Source organism: Lathamus discolor, chromosome 1, assembly GCF_037157495.1.
Source record: "Lathamus discolor isolate bLatDis1 chromosome 1, bLatDis1.hap1, whole genome shotgun sequence".
In the NCBI taxonomy this organism is placed as follows: domain Eukaryota; kingdom Metazoa; phylum Chordata; class Aves; order Psittaciformes; family Psittacidae; genus Lathamus; species Lathamus discolor.
Window position 1 is genome coordinate 19,068,137 of NC_088884.1, and position 16,864 is coordinate 19,085,000.

General features: G+C 37.3%; 1 protein-coding gene across 1 annotated transcript in view; it reads left to right on the top strand.

The window, feature by feature from the left end:
* The window catches only part of KCND2 (potassium voltage-gated channel subfamily D member 2), a 294,464-nt gene that overhangs the window by 226,222 nt on the left and 51,378 nt on the right, over positions 1 to 16,864 (top strand). The gene's annotated exons all lie outside the window — the stretch shown is intronic.

The following is a 16,864-nucleotide window of genomic DNA, read 5'->3' on the forward strand; positions in this document are numbered from 1 at the left end:
ATTACTTTGGCTTTACCAGAGGGCATTTCTGTGCAAAATGCAGTTATCATGGCTAGCTACCATCTAGCCAATTTACACATTCTTAGGATTCCCTCTGTCATTTTTTTTTTAAGTTAAAATTCATCTTCCCTTAGCTATTAAAATTCTAATCCTTGATATCAAAGTGGAGCATTAAAAGATGCCTCTTGCACTTCTTGATGCACTTGATGAGGCCCCAAAACATTTCAGCCAACCTCCATGACTTTATGCATTAGTGGGCTGACATTATTAGCTATTCTTTTAAACTGCCAAAGAGAGCATTTTAAATTCAGAATTAGCAACAATACAGTAATTAGGTTTTAATTCCTGTGAATTTTAGTGGACATGAAACTTCAGGCCACATGTAAAGAAGGGCTTAAACACTTAAATGAGAATTCAGGTGATCTTTAAGTGTACACAACTTTGATTCGGAAAAGTCCAGTTGTGTGAGCCCTGAAAACTACCCACACCTTGAACCAGGTTTCTGTCTCAGATCCTGCAGAGCTCAGACCACTGCTGAGATGCCCCCACCACTCTCCAGCAGTGCCTCAGTCCTGACAGAACTTGGTGCCCTTCTCACATCTCTGGTCTCTGAGAAGCCTGGTATCCTGCTGCCTTTCTCCAGGAGTACTTCCTAGGAACTGGGGAAGTCACGATTTTGATATTCAATTTCTTTTAAAACATGAGCAAGCTATGATCTTTCAATCCTCAGCTCCAAGCACAACCTAGTTGTTAACACACAGATTCATAGTACATGAAGCATCGCTTGGGTTGAGGGGATTCACTCCCATTTCCTGGGAAAGGATGTGTAAGCAATGGTGGGATACTCTTAGGCCTTTCTTTTGAGTGGGTGCTAGATTGAGATTCATCTATTTGCCTAGTCCCATCTCCACAGGTGTTATATGACATGAATAACCCTTGGATTTAGAGCAGAAACTCCAGTTCTCAGGTGAACCTCAGCAGACTGGCTTTCCTTAGCCTCCTCTGTAGATCTGCAAATCGTGAACAGCATCCACTGATCAGCCTCAGAAAGACTGAATCACGTCATCTTATTCCCTTTCTGTATGAGCAGTGCATTTCTGGTTTTTGCCACAATGAATGATTCTGAAAACAAACAAACAAAAAACCAACAAACAAAAACCCCACCAAAAAACCTCACCCAAACCAAAACTATAAGACCTGGTTTAATTTAAAGAAAATTAACCAGCACCTACACTCAGAACAAGCTTCTAGGTAATCGGTTCTGCCTAGACAGAGATGCCTACCTGCAAGAGGAGACTGACAAACTTCCAGATTCAGATTTTTCCCTCTGTATATTTGTAAAGCTTTGGTTGACTACCTAATTCTCCTCACGCACATTGTAAGTGCCATGTTTTGTGGCACATAGTTTTCGTGAATGCTACATTGCCATGCCAAAATTAGGTCATGTGATCTTAAATTTCCTTTCTGATTTTAGTCTATAGCATTTACAGACTTCCTTGCAGCAATATCTCTGTTTTCCCCCATCTCCTTTGTATCCTTAGCTGAAGTCTGGTTCCTGTAAGATGTCATCAGGAAATAAATCTAACTTTTCCAGTCACAGACTGATTCTAGCGGTTGACTTGAAGTACAGCACTGGGGCCTGTGTGTCAGAATCTGAGTTCTGAGCATTTTCTGAAAATCAGATCTCAGTCTCCAACAATATCTCTGCTTTTCCATTTTTTGAGTGAAACTTGACTGGCATGGGTGAACTCCCACCCCCCCCAAAGTCAGCGAAAACTCTGCCATTGACTTCTAATTGTCATAAAGATCTTTGCTGTGAGCATACAAGGCCTATAAAAATCCAGTGGAAAAGTCAGAAAATGGCAGCTGCCTATCTGATGTTCTCAGAATTTCTGTTCCAGTAATGTGCATTAATTATGATATTGAACTTTCTGCTTCAGTAATGTATACTGAATTATGATATTGAACTTCAAAATGAAGGGAACTAATTAGTGAACACCAGTGAAAGCTAACAAATGAGATGGAATCAGTCTACATTACCCCAAAATATAAGCAGAAAAGTCATTTTACCTATTTTCTCTGTAAAGTTGTCACTGTTTGCAGTTTAGACTGTTTACCTACAACTTTCTATGAACTTTAAACTAAGTGTTCTTCTAATTTAGCAGAATGCCTTGAAGCCTGCTCCTGGCTTTCTAGTAAGCTTGATCTTTTATTAGTTATTATCTTTGTGATATTCATTACACTTTAATTCACATTTACATTTTTTTATTTCAGAAGTGAATTCATACTAGCATTCTTTTGTTACCAGCAAATGGCAGAATAATTAACAGAATATTTGATCACATTAATAGAATTCATGTTTGGTCTTTTGAGTCAAAGCTCATAAAAAAATCCTCTCTTGATATTTTCAGGATGCTTTGGTTGGTATACCCTTTTATGTTGCCTTATGTTCCTTTTACTGAAAAAGCATCCTTATCTGCACTTTTATGTTAATATAATTTTTTAATGCACTCTGAACTGGAATTGGTAATTTGAATGTAAAAGTGATAATAGTATATACAGTGTTCTAAAGCTGAACCCCAGGAATTTTTCCTTGCTCATGTCTTACTCCTATAAAATTCTACTAAAGAGGCCAATTTCTTGCACAAAAAACTAGGGGAATATACTGAGCCAAAAGTTTGAGTTTTTTACAGAAGTCAGTGACTTTATATAAAACACAGTGTCTCTCCCCCATGCAGAGGATTGCCTTTCATTTGGGAGATGAGTGAAATTTGTTCATCAGTACTTAGTGTTTGAATCCAATAGGGAAACTGACAATTTCTTAGCAGGTGATATATAACCTATATAATCTAAAATATAATTTAAGGTCAGATAAGAGAGACAAAGGAAATTCTTAGTATGATTTCTAACTTTAAGTTAAATCCAAATGGTGAAGCAAAGTGCTTTTTAGATGATTCCTCAAAAGATACTGAAGGAACTTTACCTGAGGAAGATGCTGGTGGATATAACTGGAGTGTGCCTACAATGGTGAGGCCATATGTTTGCCAGAAGGCTGTAGTTATGTATAACGTCACTATCCCTAGGTGTTACCTAGAGACTGAAAATGAAATTATTACACTCGCTACGAGGCAGAATATACATCTGTGCTCAGCTAGCTCTGTGCAAGTCTGGCAGGCTAATTCAAACTGCTGCCGCAGATGCTTGGGTAAGCTGCCAGGGAGTGCACTGAGGAGCACTTACATGCTGTATCCCGGCCACTTGGCCTTGGAGACAGTAACCTCTGGCAGCAGAGAGGGAGCGAGGAACCACAGGGGAAATAACATCAACTCTCATAGTTATTTCATCAGTGTATGACTGCCTTTGGCCTGGTACATTAGTTGCTCTTGTTCCTGTATTTTCTGAATGGTAAATTTTCAAATAAAATGTCATGGAAAAAATCACAACGTTTTTAATATAGGGAAATAATTCGGTTGACACAATTTCCTGCTATTGTCTGCATAAGGAACTACCACAGCAGGCGAGCAGTTCCGAAAGAGACTGAAGGGCAAACTAAATGCAGTTTAAAATTGTTAGCTGGGCTCAGTGACACATCAGGCATCAGCCAGCCACATTGGTGGTCAGTAACTGAGAGAAACAATGGGTGAAAGTGACTGCAGAAAGACCTACAATTAAAATCTGAAGATACGCTTTGGTATGTGCAGCATCTCTCTCTTTCTACAGACCAGGTTGCCTAACCAAAAAGAGACAGAAGGGAAATCAGCTTTCACTTTTTCCTAGCTGAAAAAATAAAAGGTTTTTAACCTTTTCTATGGCAAGAAATTTAGAATTTTATTAAGCAAAACATCTTCATAAAGCCCTCCTCTATGAAGGAAACAGATTATTCTCTTGTTAGATCAGCCCATGCTTGTTTGAAAGCATCCAATTCACTGCTGAATTAAAAGAATAATACAAAGGGGAAGGGGAAGGCCCTGCAGGGAACGCTCTCTTGGGATCCAGATTCTTCAAACAAGATACTATGCAAACTGAATGAGGCACCTCTGTGCTCTGTGAGAGCACTCTGCTATAGGTTAAAGCCTTGTATTACACTTTCTGATTTCACAGACCCTGCTGAAGGTGAAACAGGGCTTCACAACTAAAACATTTCTGATAATATTCATTATTAACACAGACTTTCATAGAGACATTTTATTATTTACCATTCGGTCTGAAACATGATGGTCAAAAGCTGCTGCAAACAACTAGATTTGTCAGTTCCCTCTCCCACCTCTACCACTAAAAAAATCCCCCAAAAACAAGCCACTTCATCCACCATTCATGGTGACTCATCTCCCCAGCTCATTACTGCCTATGAGTTGCCATGCGACAATGGTGTACTTCGTACAAATTTCTGCCACATGGGTTGTGTGGATTGGACTTTGTCTGAGTCTGTGAGTAGCTGTGCATTTTTCAGGTTATAATAAATCATCTCTAGCACAGTTAATTGCCTCAGGTGCTGGATACTTCTATTGCTGTCCATTTGCCTGGCCAACATATAGCATCTTCTTTGAAGTGATACCTTTCCCTCACCCTAGACAGGAATCACCTCTAAAGGCTAAGGACTTGTGTCCCTCTTCCAATCATCTTGTCAAAGCCTCCTTCTCTAGAAAATGATCCCAGATGCTTGGAATCCCTTCCCTCTAATTCCAGGTTAGTAGCTCCATTATCCTGGCGTCGGAGCAGCCAGGTGATAATGTGCTCAATTGGACAACGTTGGAAATCTTTTTTGCATATCCTGCAGCGCACTCAGGGACAGGGATTGAGGGGTCACCTCTTGCTCTGCCTCTTCCTCCTGCTCCTGTGAAGGCTTTGTTTTGTTCTCATTCACTAAACCAGCTGTCTTTTATGTACATTTCTTCTTGTGTCTAGGGACAACTGATAATTTGGTTCAGCCACAGTGCCTGTTGCCTAGGTTGATGTAGCCACAGTGCTTGTCAGTTTACTGACAGATCCAGAGACCTTCTTTTCCCTTTGAGGGTACTGAATAGTGTTGAGCAGGGTTCAGTAAGCATCGGCCAGGCCTCAGCACATTGCAGTGATTTGTGCCTCTCTGGTATTGCCAGGACAACAACATACATTTTCCTAAATGTTTTACCAGTTTTTCTGGATTTTGCACTTTTTCAGGGGTGAAGTTCCAAAGCACTGGAGGTGCCCACTGGCCTAGGTACTTGCCCATACTATCACACACACCCTGCCACTCATGACTTTCCAGCCTTGGGGCAGATCTCTGGGTCATATTTTTAAATATCTAATAGAGACTATTGTTTATTCACCATTTGGTCTGAAACATGATAGTCAAAAGTATGACAGCTGCTGCTAACAATTAGATTTGTCAATTCTCTCTCCCACCTCTACCACTAGAAAAAGAAAAAAAGAGACCAAAATCCGCCCTGTTACCTTAGGAAAACTAGCTGACAAAGAACATCTAATTCCATCTGAAGTGGAAAAGGAGACAAGGAATCACACTTATATACTGGAAGTCTGTACTTTTTAACTGAGTGTAACATTTGGGTTTGTGTTTAATCTATAAGACACATTGCCCTTTCTTCATCTTATAAATTTATTTTTTTCGATAAGACTTCTCAGCTCTATGCTGAGAGTAAGCTAGCCAGTTGGTTAACTATGCTAGTTGGTTAGTTAGCTAACTGCTTCACCATCAAGTTTGTCATGCTTCTGTGGAAGAAAGGTATATTTATGGCTTCACTTCAATACTGGACAATGGTTCAGCTCAGCAAAAAAAATGGTTTTATTTTATGGCGTGAAATTGTCCTCACACCATGCCAGAATGTGTTTTCCAATTGTTAAATGACAAATAGGCTTCTGGATTTCCCCTGAGTTTAAGTGTATTTTGAATTAAATTGTTTGAACCAGAGTAAGCAGACAATTGGAGTTGGACTTCTCACAGTCCCATTTAACATGATTCTCTTTTAAGCTTGCTTTATTGGTCAGACCAGGTGCATACTCCAGAATAGATTAAAATAAGTAGTTCTGCAGCTAAAATTACTTTACCAGCCATGATTTAATGTTTGTAAGCTACAGTTTTTGCAACTGCTTTAAATGGTTGCTCATTTTCTTCATGAGGAATTATGAACACTTATCAGCAATATTTTTTTCTAAATGAAGTTAAAGGATTGTTTTTTTGATGAACAGCAGATTTATTCCAAAAATATATCTATGAAGAGCCTAGAGCTATTCTCAAAATTGAGTATAGCAAAAAATACAGTCCAAAAATATTGGGTGTAAATTTCTAAAGCATTATTGTTTTTCACCAGTTCTTAAAAAAAATATACACCAAAATGAAAATTTTAACTGACCTATTATTTAAAATAATAAAGGTTTCCAAAAGCTTTTTATAATACAAACACAAAATGAATGAAATAATACTTCAACAGAATTTTTCAGGTTTACTTCTAATTACATATTTCTTCCTGTTCCATCTTATCCAACATTTCTGAATATAATATCTCATTTCAATCGAAAGCAAACTAGATTTTGCCTACTAGGCAAAAAAAAATCTGCTGCCATTACTGGTCCTATTTCTAATTGTAACTTTAGCAGCTGCCCTGCAGATATATTTTCTTTCATTTCAGGCATGACTGACCAAAAAATGTATCAGAGACATTTCTATACATTTATGGGGAAAACTATCACTGCTTTCATTCATACAGGAAGAATACTTTGTAAATGCACTATACTCTGGTTTTCCTGCAGCATTGAACTGGAACTACTTCAATATAGTATGGTCATCTGTTTAAAAAAAATAAATAACAGGAATGATTCTTATTTTTAATAACATAAATGAAACATGATAATCAAAGTGAAAATTTCTGTATAAAGAATCTGTGCAAGCCACTGGATCTGTTGGGCACTAGTCATTTCTACACCAGCTGTTATTCAGGATTGCATTCCTAGCTATGCCTTAGAAAAAGATTATTGTTATGTCAATGCAATTACTTCTTCCTGATAATATGGTAGAGGCAGTACTCATACTAAGGTATTTCTTAAAGAAGCACATGCTTCTTGGAGAAGTACTTCGTATTTTTGCATATGCTGAAAAGAATTGATACAAGTGACAGGAGAAAAGATGTAGAATCTCTAAATTTATTCATTATTAAAATTTGGCCAAGATATAACAAACATAAATTCTGTGGAGAAAAGGCATCTCACTTCTGTGTCATTATTGTATGTTGTTGAAATAACATACTAGCATCTATCAGAGATTAGTTGAATGTTTTTGTGTTCAATCCATTGATTCAAATATAATTCAGACTGCTCCAAGATCTAATAAGTTTCACAGTTGCAGCCAGATGGAAACCATGTTTACTCCAGTGGTTTGATTTTGCTTAACAAGGGGGGTGGGAGATGTTGTTCATGAACCTCCAATGTGTCCATCATTAATATTTTCCAAGAGTTAGCCATCATCACACACTAATCATAGAGGGGAAGAAGAGTTCAGAAGAAATGTTTCCTACCCTTATTTAAAGTAATAGAGGATAAAAGTCTCCTAAACAACTTCTCAGAAGTTTCTTATCTCTACAAGTCTCCTGCCTGCCGTCAGTCAAAACATTTGTTATATTCTGCTGGCAGATATCCATGGATAGGTGTGTGGTCTGAAATTCTGCTTAAGCACAGTTTACAGCAACATAAACTCCCTGTTCTTTCTTTTCCCAGTAAGGGCTTGAAAAAGGCCAGCTTGGCTTGAAAAGTTGGACAGATTGTGCTACTAGAAGATTGCACAGAGAGTACAACTAGAGAATCAGAATATACACAGAATGCCTCCCCTGTAAAGCCCTGGCCACACTGAGAGGTGACCTTTCTTGTAATATAAGATTGATGGAAAATGTGTTGTACACTAACCAGACGAAAACCAAATTCAAGAGGTCATGTTAAGGGACAAAGGGGAGATATTCATCTGTAATAGTTTGATATATGTTAGTTGTAGATCATCTGTGCTAGGAGTATTTAGTGTAACACACAAGTTTTTACTGCATTCCTGGCCAAGGACTAATGTTAAATGACCTGAGCTGTATTTTAATCCCATAAATGGTTGTGCCTATGCCATGCGACTTTCTCAGAGACAGCTTACATTCCCAAGCCTTTTTCAGTATGAATTTATTTTCTTTTTTGTATTTGGCAGGTCTTTTCCCTTCTGTTATTATTGTACTTATGCTTCTTGTTTCTCTGATACATAGTTTATTCTTAATTTTATCTCATATTAGCTACAATATGTTACAACTAGAACAAATGTAATCCTCTTTTAAATGACATGTGACATCATCATCAGTAATATATTTTCCTGCAAGTTTTTTGCAACTGCAGTGAATTAAAAATTCATTTACTATTCCATCTCTTATTACAGGAATTCTCTGTAGCTACTTAAAAAACGTTAGTGTTCTGTCAGATTCCCCATAAAGCATAATTCAGATGACTTCCTCAAACTGATACTGGTATTTCTGGACCCAAAGGTATGTAGATCACAAACATAAATTCTCTGATTGACATTACCGCTTAGTTTAATACATACTTGTTATTATTTGTCTACTGGTGTTCTAGGAGCATCTCATGCCAGGCTAGTATTCAATGAGCTGCTGTACAAAGTGGGAGCAAATTATAAACCTTGCCTCTTAAAATCTAAAGCTATAAATCAGAAATGCATTTAAGTGTCTATGAAGATTTTCTCTCTTCAGAAAAGCACTTAGGCAAATAATTTCAGTTAAGAATATGTATGAGTATGTTCCCATTAAAGAGTAATTTCTGGATTAAATCTCTGAAAGTATGATAAAGCTTAGATAAATTCTTAATTTTGCTTGCACAGTCAGAGTAATTCTATTGATATTTTACAATGCTTTGTGTATCTGTAAAAGGTACAGGCATTTGGGAAAATTTCATGCAAGGGGATAGTGATATCATGTTTCCTAAGGCAATGAAAACCCTGAAAATTCACAATGCAGACTGTAAAGTACAGATAAACTAACCTATTTCTTTAGCTTCTTGATGAATAAAGTTGTAATGGTACAGTTCTAACCCTCTTAATTTTATAACCCACAAAGTCTTGGTTTTATTGTCAATTGACACGGTATTTTTCATTTTTAATGTTTGTCCCTTGATAAAATGGATTTTTTTCAATGAAGATTTAATTACCTGGTATTAATTCTTTCATGGCATTGTTCTGCTGAAGAACTTCACTGCACATATATTTTTATGTGGCTAAACATTTGCATTTAACAGCTTTTGAAAGGCAAGTTCATGGCTACTCTAATTAATAACAATGATATAGTGTAGATTTTATAGCAAATTAGCTGTCCAACAACAAGGCCGAACAACAATAACATAAAAGTTACAGTGTGTGATTCATTCCAAAACTAACTTACAGTGAAGAAATTTCAAGTACAGAACATTAAATAATTCCACCATAAATCAAGCTTGCGCCTCATTTCCAGATTTATATCAGAAGTATCTTAGTTAAGAACACTATATGTATTCGTTATAGAATATAGAAAAGAGGAGGGCAGAACAGTATTGTATGTTTGCTTGTTTCTTTTTCTAAAGGTACTGATCATATCACTTAAATCATTGCTGTATTTTTGTGAAACATACACCTATAAACACCTATTGGTTTCGATTTTCTCAGAAGAGTTTACAACACTTTTTAATCACTTTGCAGCACCTCTGCAAATTAGAAGACTCTTACATTGACAAAACAACAACAACAACAAAAAAAAAAAAAAAGCCACAGTATCACAGAATTAGTTTTTCTCAGTACTTTCTGATGTGGTCAGCAAAATTCTACTTCTAAATACCAGGCAGTGAAGAGTTAGTTTTGCATTTTGTTTTCAAAGCTTTTGAAAGTAGAAACAATTGATTGCAGAAACAACTGATATGCCCAAGTCGCCTTAACTCTTACTCACATGGAGGGCAGAGCCATTCTGAGCATACGTATTCCTTCCTCTTGCTCTTTTCTACCTTGTCATAGATAAGAGAGAGAGCAAATTGCAGAGATAGCTGAGATCTGGACTAATCAGAATAGAAACAGGGAACAGGTAATAGACAAATCCCAGTTGCCATGAGGAAGGGGAGGAGAAGGGCTCACCTATCGCAGGTGATGTTAAAGCCTTGCATCTTGACACCTTCATTAGAGAAAGGGACAAAGCTGGGACATCCCAAAGGTGACAGGGAGTCACAGCTTGAAAACAAGAAGAGGATGTGAAGCTTATAGACACTATTTATTCTCTCAAGTTACTCTTGTTTTCCATTCCTCTACTCACTATTATCCTAATATTAATATTTCATGTTTACCCAAATTGTCCCTATTGTTTCCCTCCTTTCGTAACACATCTCATCTCCTCTTCTCACTTTCACAAATGTCCCTCTTGTTCCCAGCCTTTTATGCTTTAAATCCTGTCCAAAAAATTACTTTCTTTCTGAAAGTATGCTGTGGGGACTTTGAGTCTTCTGGGGTACTCGTATGACATGTTTGCCTTATCCTTTCGAAGAAATTCACATAGGCAGACAGATAATGGCATTTTCCACTTATTGACAGTGATCAGTTTGCTACGCAATTTGTTTTTCTAAGTGATGTTTTAACACCAAGAATCAATTGCAGTTAGTCTACAGATCCTTTTACTGTCGTTACTAGACTCACCCCAGTGTCTAATCTAGCTCAAGTGCCTGATCTTACTGCAGCTTCACGTAATCTTGCACATGCAGAAATGTGATTTGTTTTAAATATCAGTTATATCATTGCACAGATAAATTGAATGCATAACACAACCAAATGGAATCAGACATAGTTCTGCAGAAGGACAACTTGCAGATATGTTTTGTAGAAGGGAACATCTGAAACAGTCACTGTGTTTGAATAAGTGACATAACTTTCCTCAGCACCAGAACTATTTGTCTTAGAGTGTCTAGGCAGAAGGTAAAAACTATGCTGAGGTTTTAACAGTAGGCACAATGGGAAATTTGCCCTTAAACAGTGTTAAGCCTTGTAGAGCTGTATATAAATCTAAGAACTTGAACCAAACTGAATTTTCATAAAGTGACTTCAGAGGTCAGAAGTACAGACACTGTTGTGTCTGTAATGCAAACTATAACATTTGTGACTAAAATAACACAGTTTTCTTTTCAAGGAGAACTTAAAAGTTTCTGCTACATGGCTGCCTCAACAGGCTCTGTAACAATGCTATTGTCCCAGCTTTAGAAACACATCAAACTCTGACATTCAATTTAAAAAAAAAAAAAGCAAAAAAAAAAAAAACCAACAAACCAAAAAACAACATAAAATGTTTCTAGTGCTTACTCAGTGTTGTGCATATTCTGAGTCAGTCTAACACAGAGGATCCTACTGCGGAGGGCAAGGAAAGACTCTTGCTTCATCCTGCTTATTCGCCTTTCTTTTGTAACAGTCTCAAAGAGCTGGATAATATCAGTCTTCCCTGTTGTAAGAAGGTGGGGTGCAGAATTATTTGAAGATGTAACTTGCTTGGTAATTCCTAACTAGTAGAGGCTATATACTTCGTTTACACATTTGTACTCTTTATTTCTACCACTCCATTATGGAAAACCCTGACTACATGCCAGACCCAAATGCTAGAATGGAGTTTAACTCATGGCATATTTCATCTCTGTCCTGTTGAAGATTATTCTAAATTCTTTGACCAAACAGACTGTCATTCTGAATGTACTTGCAGGAAACAGCAGTCAAGTGGATGTGGAAAAAGTTTATCTTCCCATGAAAGAAACAGAGAGTTCTTCTTTAAGGTATTTTAATTTAAAAACTAATCACTTCTGTAAGCTTTTAAAATATAAGTGCATTCTTTTTCTGCAGAAAACATAGGAGAGATTGAGCTCCATCATAAGGCATAATACATCATAGCCGAGGGAATGCAACATTTCCATTTTCGCATAGAATTTACTTTGACACTGAAGTAAGAAGTGATGGTCCTCAAGTCTGATAATAGGGTAGAAATCCTGATCACGCTGAAACCAAAGGCACCCACTGACAGGAGTGACAAGATTGCATCTTGCCCTGAATACTGACTGGAATCTCTTGTCAAATTCAATTCCTATACAACTATGCTGAAGTGCTGCCCTACCCTCCCCACCCAACCTTCCCTCTTCCCCCTATTCCTTTCTTCTCTGGATATAGCTTTTACTCTTAAATGGCATACTCCTATCAATTGTTTGTCCTTTTCCTGCAGTTCAGTTTAAAATATGAGTTCACCAGTGGTTTTAGTTACAACTGGTTATAACTCATACTCCAAGCAATTGGTAGATAGATGCAGACTATAATTATTTCACTCCTATTTTTAAATACCCTTGATCAAATATGTACCTTGAATTTTTTGCTTTGGTGGCTGGAACAATGCAGAACTCTACTTTACATGATATGCCAGGGCATTTTTGCTATTCTAAATTGATGAAACTCCTCATTAACATATTTTATTGTTAGAGTGTATTTTGCCAGTATAACACTAGGAGTAACACAACAGATTTAAGTCATAAAGCTTTCTTCATAATGTTTTTAACAGCTTTCATTCCTTTAGGGCATGAGGAAAAGGTGTTGCATATGCATGCAAATTTGTTGCCAGTAAAGCTGAAATAAAATTAGTTAAAAACCCAGGGAATTTGGAGTTTTTATGGAACACTTCTACTATTAAAAAAAAATACTACAGTAATATCATCTCCTTTCCTATTTATATTAACTAACAGATTGTTTCATATGGGATCTTTAAAAGATCTATTTCTCAAAATATCCTCCAAAGCTAAGAGGAAGGCAGATGGTATAAGCTATAATTGTATGCTGTTCTGTAGTTTAAAAACATTCTGTTGACAGAGACCTGGTAGGAGTAACACAACTTCCAAATTTGCAGAGGCCCCTCTGAATTGCTCTAACTGTAAGAAAAGTCCATTGGGAACTAAGCAGTAATTGTGATTCAGTAACTTGCTCCAGATAAACTAAGCAGCATGTGAAACACCCCAGCTATTGAGCCCAGCGGTTCTGCACAATACATGTGATTTTTTAGAAGCCTGGTATCCCTAGGGTCCCTCTGAAGTAGACAGAAAAAGAGATTTCTTCCAAGGACTAGCCCCAACCACCCAAGTTCCTACTCTGAACCATCTGGCTTCTGAGTCTCACCAAGAGGGAGATAAATAACACTAACTCTCCCTGGGAAATGTATTATAAGGATATTCTTTTCTGCTTAATATTTAGGTAAGGAATTAGAAAGGGTCATTTGATCAGAAAAGAGCATCCCTGCTTAGAATAGGTTACTATAAATTCGTTTGGTCCCTCAAAAGCCTACTCATTAATTTTAAATACTGAGTGTTCTAAGGGACATCAGTGGTACAGCATATGTCATATCAACTCATGCAGTTTTCTGCACCTTTGCTGCAGGAAGTAGGAATTCATGTTGGCTTTGCACACAGAAAGGAGTGAAAGAAATAGCAAATACTGAAAAAAAAAAAAATCTTTGTTATAATTCCAACTACTCTGTGGCTGTTTCCTCACATTTTTCTGTCTTTCTTTCTCTCCTAACCATCCTTTGAGGCTGGAATAGCAGAAACAGACTACTGACAGACAGTTCAGTTACAGTCTGGCAAGAAAGGTACACACGTGGTAGATCATGGAGGAATATGAGAAGTTGTGAGAGAATTTACCATTAACATCACTGTGGTACCACCACTGAAATACAACAAGCAGCATCTGATCTTATAACTAGGGGTAAGGAATGATTAGTGAAACAATCTTAAGTATGACAAAAATGAAGAAAGAAGAACAGTGTTCTAGCCTGCAAACACAGTGTTTATCTGAAAATTGATTTCTTTCTTTGGATAAGTTAATGGGGTTTGAGTGTATTTTTTGCTAGATAACAGTGGGTCTATTTTTGCTTAAAAGAGCTGTATACCTTAAGTGAATATTCTTTCATAAGTTATCGTTTTGTGGATTGCATAATGAACTGTGAAAAACAAGTCCAATTTCAAGTGAAGTATCATAGCTGCATAAATTTTGCACATACATATTTTAAATCATCTAAATATTCATACATGAATGTTAGTCGAGCAAATAAAATAAAATATTTCCTTGACCATGTAAAAGACATAGTTTAGCAAAGAATTCAGGACTCCTGTAATAAAATTGCCTAACCCCCACCTATGTAAGAATATATTAGCTAAGAATTAATTTTCAACAATAATTTGACCTTTAGGGTATTTCTTCTTAAAAGAGGATCATTGTGCTGAAAAAGCAAAAACCCAAACAGAATAAAAAAGAGTGTGGTGCAGAGGGGCATTCTCAGTTGAATACCTGGTGAAGAAGTAGACGTGTTCAGAATTTTTCTGTGCATCAAGGTTATCCATTTAACTGGTGTCTCTTTTACTGTCTAAGAGCATACATTTTTCCAGCCCAGAAGTTTCCACACATGAATGGTAGTAACACATTTTGTAATTACCCTTCATCCTATGTCTTTGTCACAATGCATAACACCACAGTTTTTCATCATTAGAAACAGGGCAGGAATTTAAAATACTTCCAATGAATTTTAAACGTAACAGGTTTTCCTCAGAATTCTTAGAATACATATGAGTGTGTTTCAATCAAGGGAATGCCTTCTTAGTCACAGAAGGGGAGAAGTGATTAATAATACTATTATTAATCACTGTTTTGAGAAGAAGCATAGGCAAAAAAAATAATTATGTCAGAATTATTCTGGTCTCTTTTTCAGAATAAATACTTTGGAGTCAGTGGGCTAGTGGACAAAAAACAGAATTTACCATTCTGAAAATTTTGACAAGAATTTCCAAGAAATTGCTAAGAAATTATGTTCTTAATAATTCTTAATTAAAATGCCTCTAATGATTTTGATGCCCTTGTTGGCTAGTATAGGTCCATAGAGTAGATGCAAATCAGCCTCAGCGATGATAGATAGGCATTTAATAATCTTTGTTAAAAGAAATTTTCTACACACCACTCAGAACCAGAACACATATATCAGATCAATGAAAATATACTGCCAATTTCATCACCTCTGAAATTATGGTCTTTTCAGAAATATACGATGATAGGAATACCACATCATTTAATTTTATCTTCCACATATAGTAATTTCTTTGTTATTTCTCTGTAAAGAATGACCAGCTACTTGTAGAAGTATTTTATAGCAGCTCAAGATTTCACAACAGCTGTTCAATGGAAGATCTTTAACTTTTACTACCCATTCTTTGCAGATGACATACAGGCGTACCTGCAAACCTATTCATGTGAGGATGTGGGGCCATTGTGAAATGTAATTGCTAGAAGTAAGACCGAAATTGGTCTTCTGAGCCAACGTCATGTGGGATAACTGCAGATGTTTCATGTTCACTACTTCCCTTACTCTCCCTTTTCAGTACTTTGTCTGCCAAACTTAAAAGTTACATATATGTGTAACTTAGGCTTCCCAATAGCAGTGTCAATGGCTCCCAAGGGTAGCTGGGCAGGGTCTGCTAGGATCATTGGACAGGCTTTGGCTGGAGGTTCTTGCTCTGAGGGAGAGGGCAGACCAGAGCAGCACAAGGAGCAGACCCAGCCCCAAGAATTAAGTACCTCCATGGGGGTGTGGATGGACCAAGGCAAGGCCAAGCTGTGGACACAGCTTGGTGGGCCCCATGACTGGGCAGGGCTGTGAGGAGCTGGAGACAAGCAGTGTTGTGGCATCACTGGGACAATAGGTGATAGCCCCAGGGGGGTCCTAAGCCCTGGCAGGGTAGGGGAGGCAAGCAAGGCCATTAGGGCTCTCAGGGCTTTGACAGTACTGAGGACCCTGTAACCTCTGGTTAGCAAAACCAAGCGTGCTTAGCTGTAACTGTTTCATTACCCATAATAAAGCTCAATTTCCAGTATCAGGACACTAAATTAAGCATATATGTCCAAGTTTTATATTGACTAAGGTATTTAAAAACTGGAGGAAGTAAGTGAGCAATAAAGTGCTTCTCACATTTGGCACACTCTCATACTAAGACAAGTCTAACACTGTTATCACCTGAAGTATCTTGCTGGGCTCCTTTTATCATTTAACATCTTCCCTTTCCTTAGATCTACTAGCAAAGACTTTACAAATGTGAGTCTACCAAACACGTCAAAAGTTAGGTTTCCAGAGCTTCAGTGTAACCTTCATCTGAAGCAAGTGCGGCCCATAGGCAGTGCTCCTCCAACTTGCAGTGACAGCTCCTTCTCTGATGAAAAAGGCTATATAATACAGAGGCAGAGGATAAAAGACTTAGCAAAGTGGATTTTTTTTTTTTCTTTTTCCAGGTAGTTTCAGGCTGATTTCTCTGGAAGCAGAGGAAGAAAGGATGTTTTTCACTAGGGAAGCACTATAAGCAGAGGCAGTAGATAAAACTGTCCCAGGAACAGAAAACCCCACCATTTAGCAAGAACCTTAGGACAGGACTGTGCTGTATGCCAACATCATTCTTGTCTCAGCAAATTGAAAAGAGCATAAAGGAATGTAACCATTTTCAGGATACCTCATTTCTTTAGCTGTAGCTCAGTAAAGCAGCAGCTACTAGATGTTAACGTTCCATTGGCAGCACTGTTCTTCAATTTATAAAATCACTTGAAAAGGAAATAAACCAAGAAAGTAACCCAAGTACAATAAGACATGACCTTCATAACCAAAATATTCCAAATACTAATGCATTCTATAGAAAGTGACTTGATGCACCTTTTGGATTTCAATAACAAAAATGCTTTTCAGTTATGCTTCAAAATTAAGCTGCATGAAAAACAAAGTGTGCTTATGAGCTAATGAAATGTAAAATAGGGTGGCCAATTAAGAAGAGAGGCTTA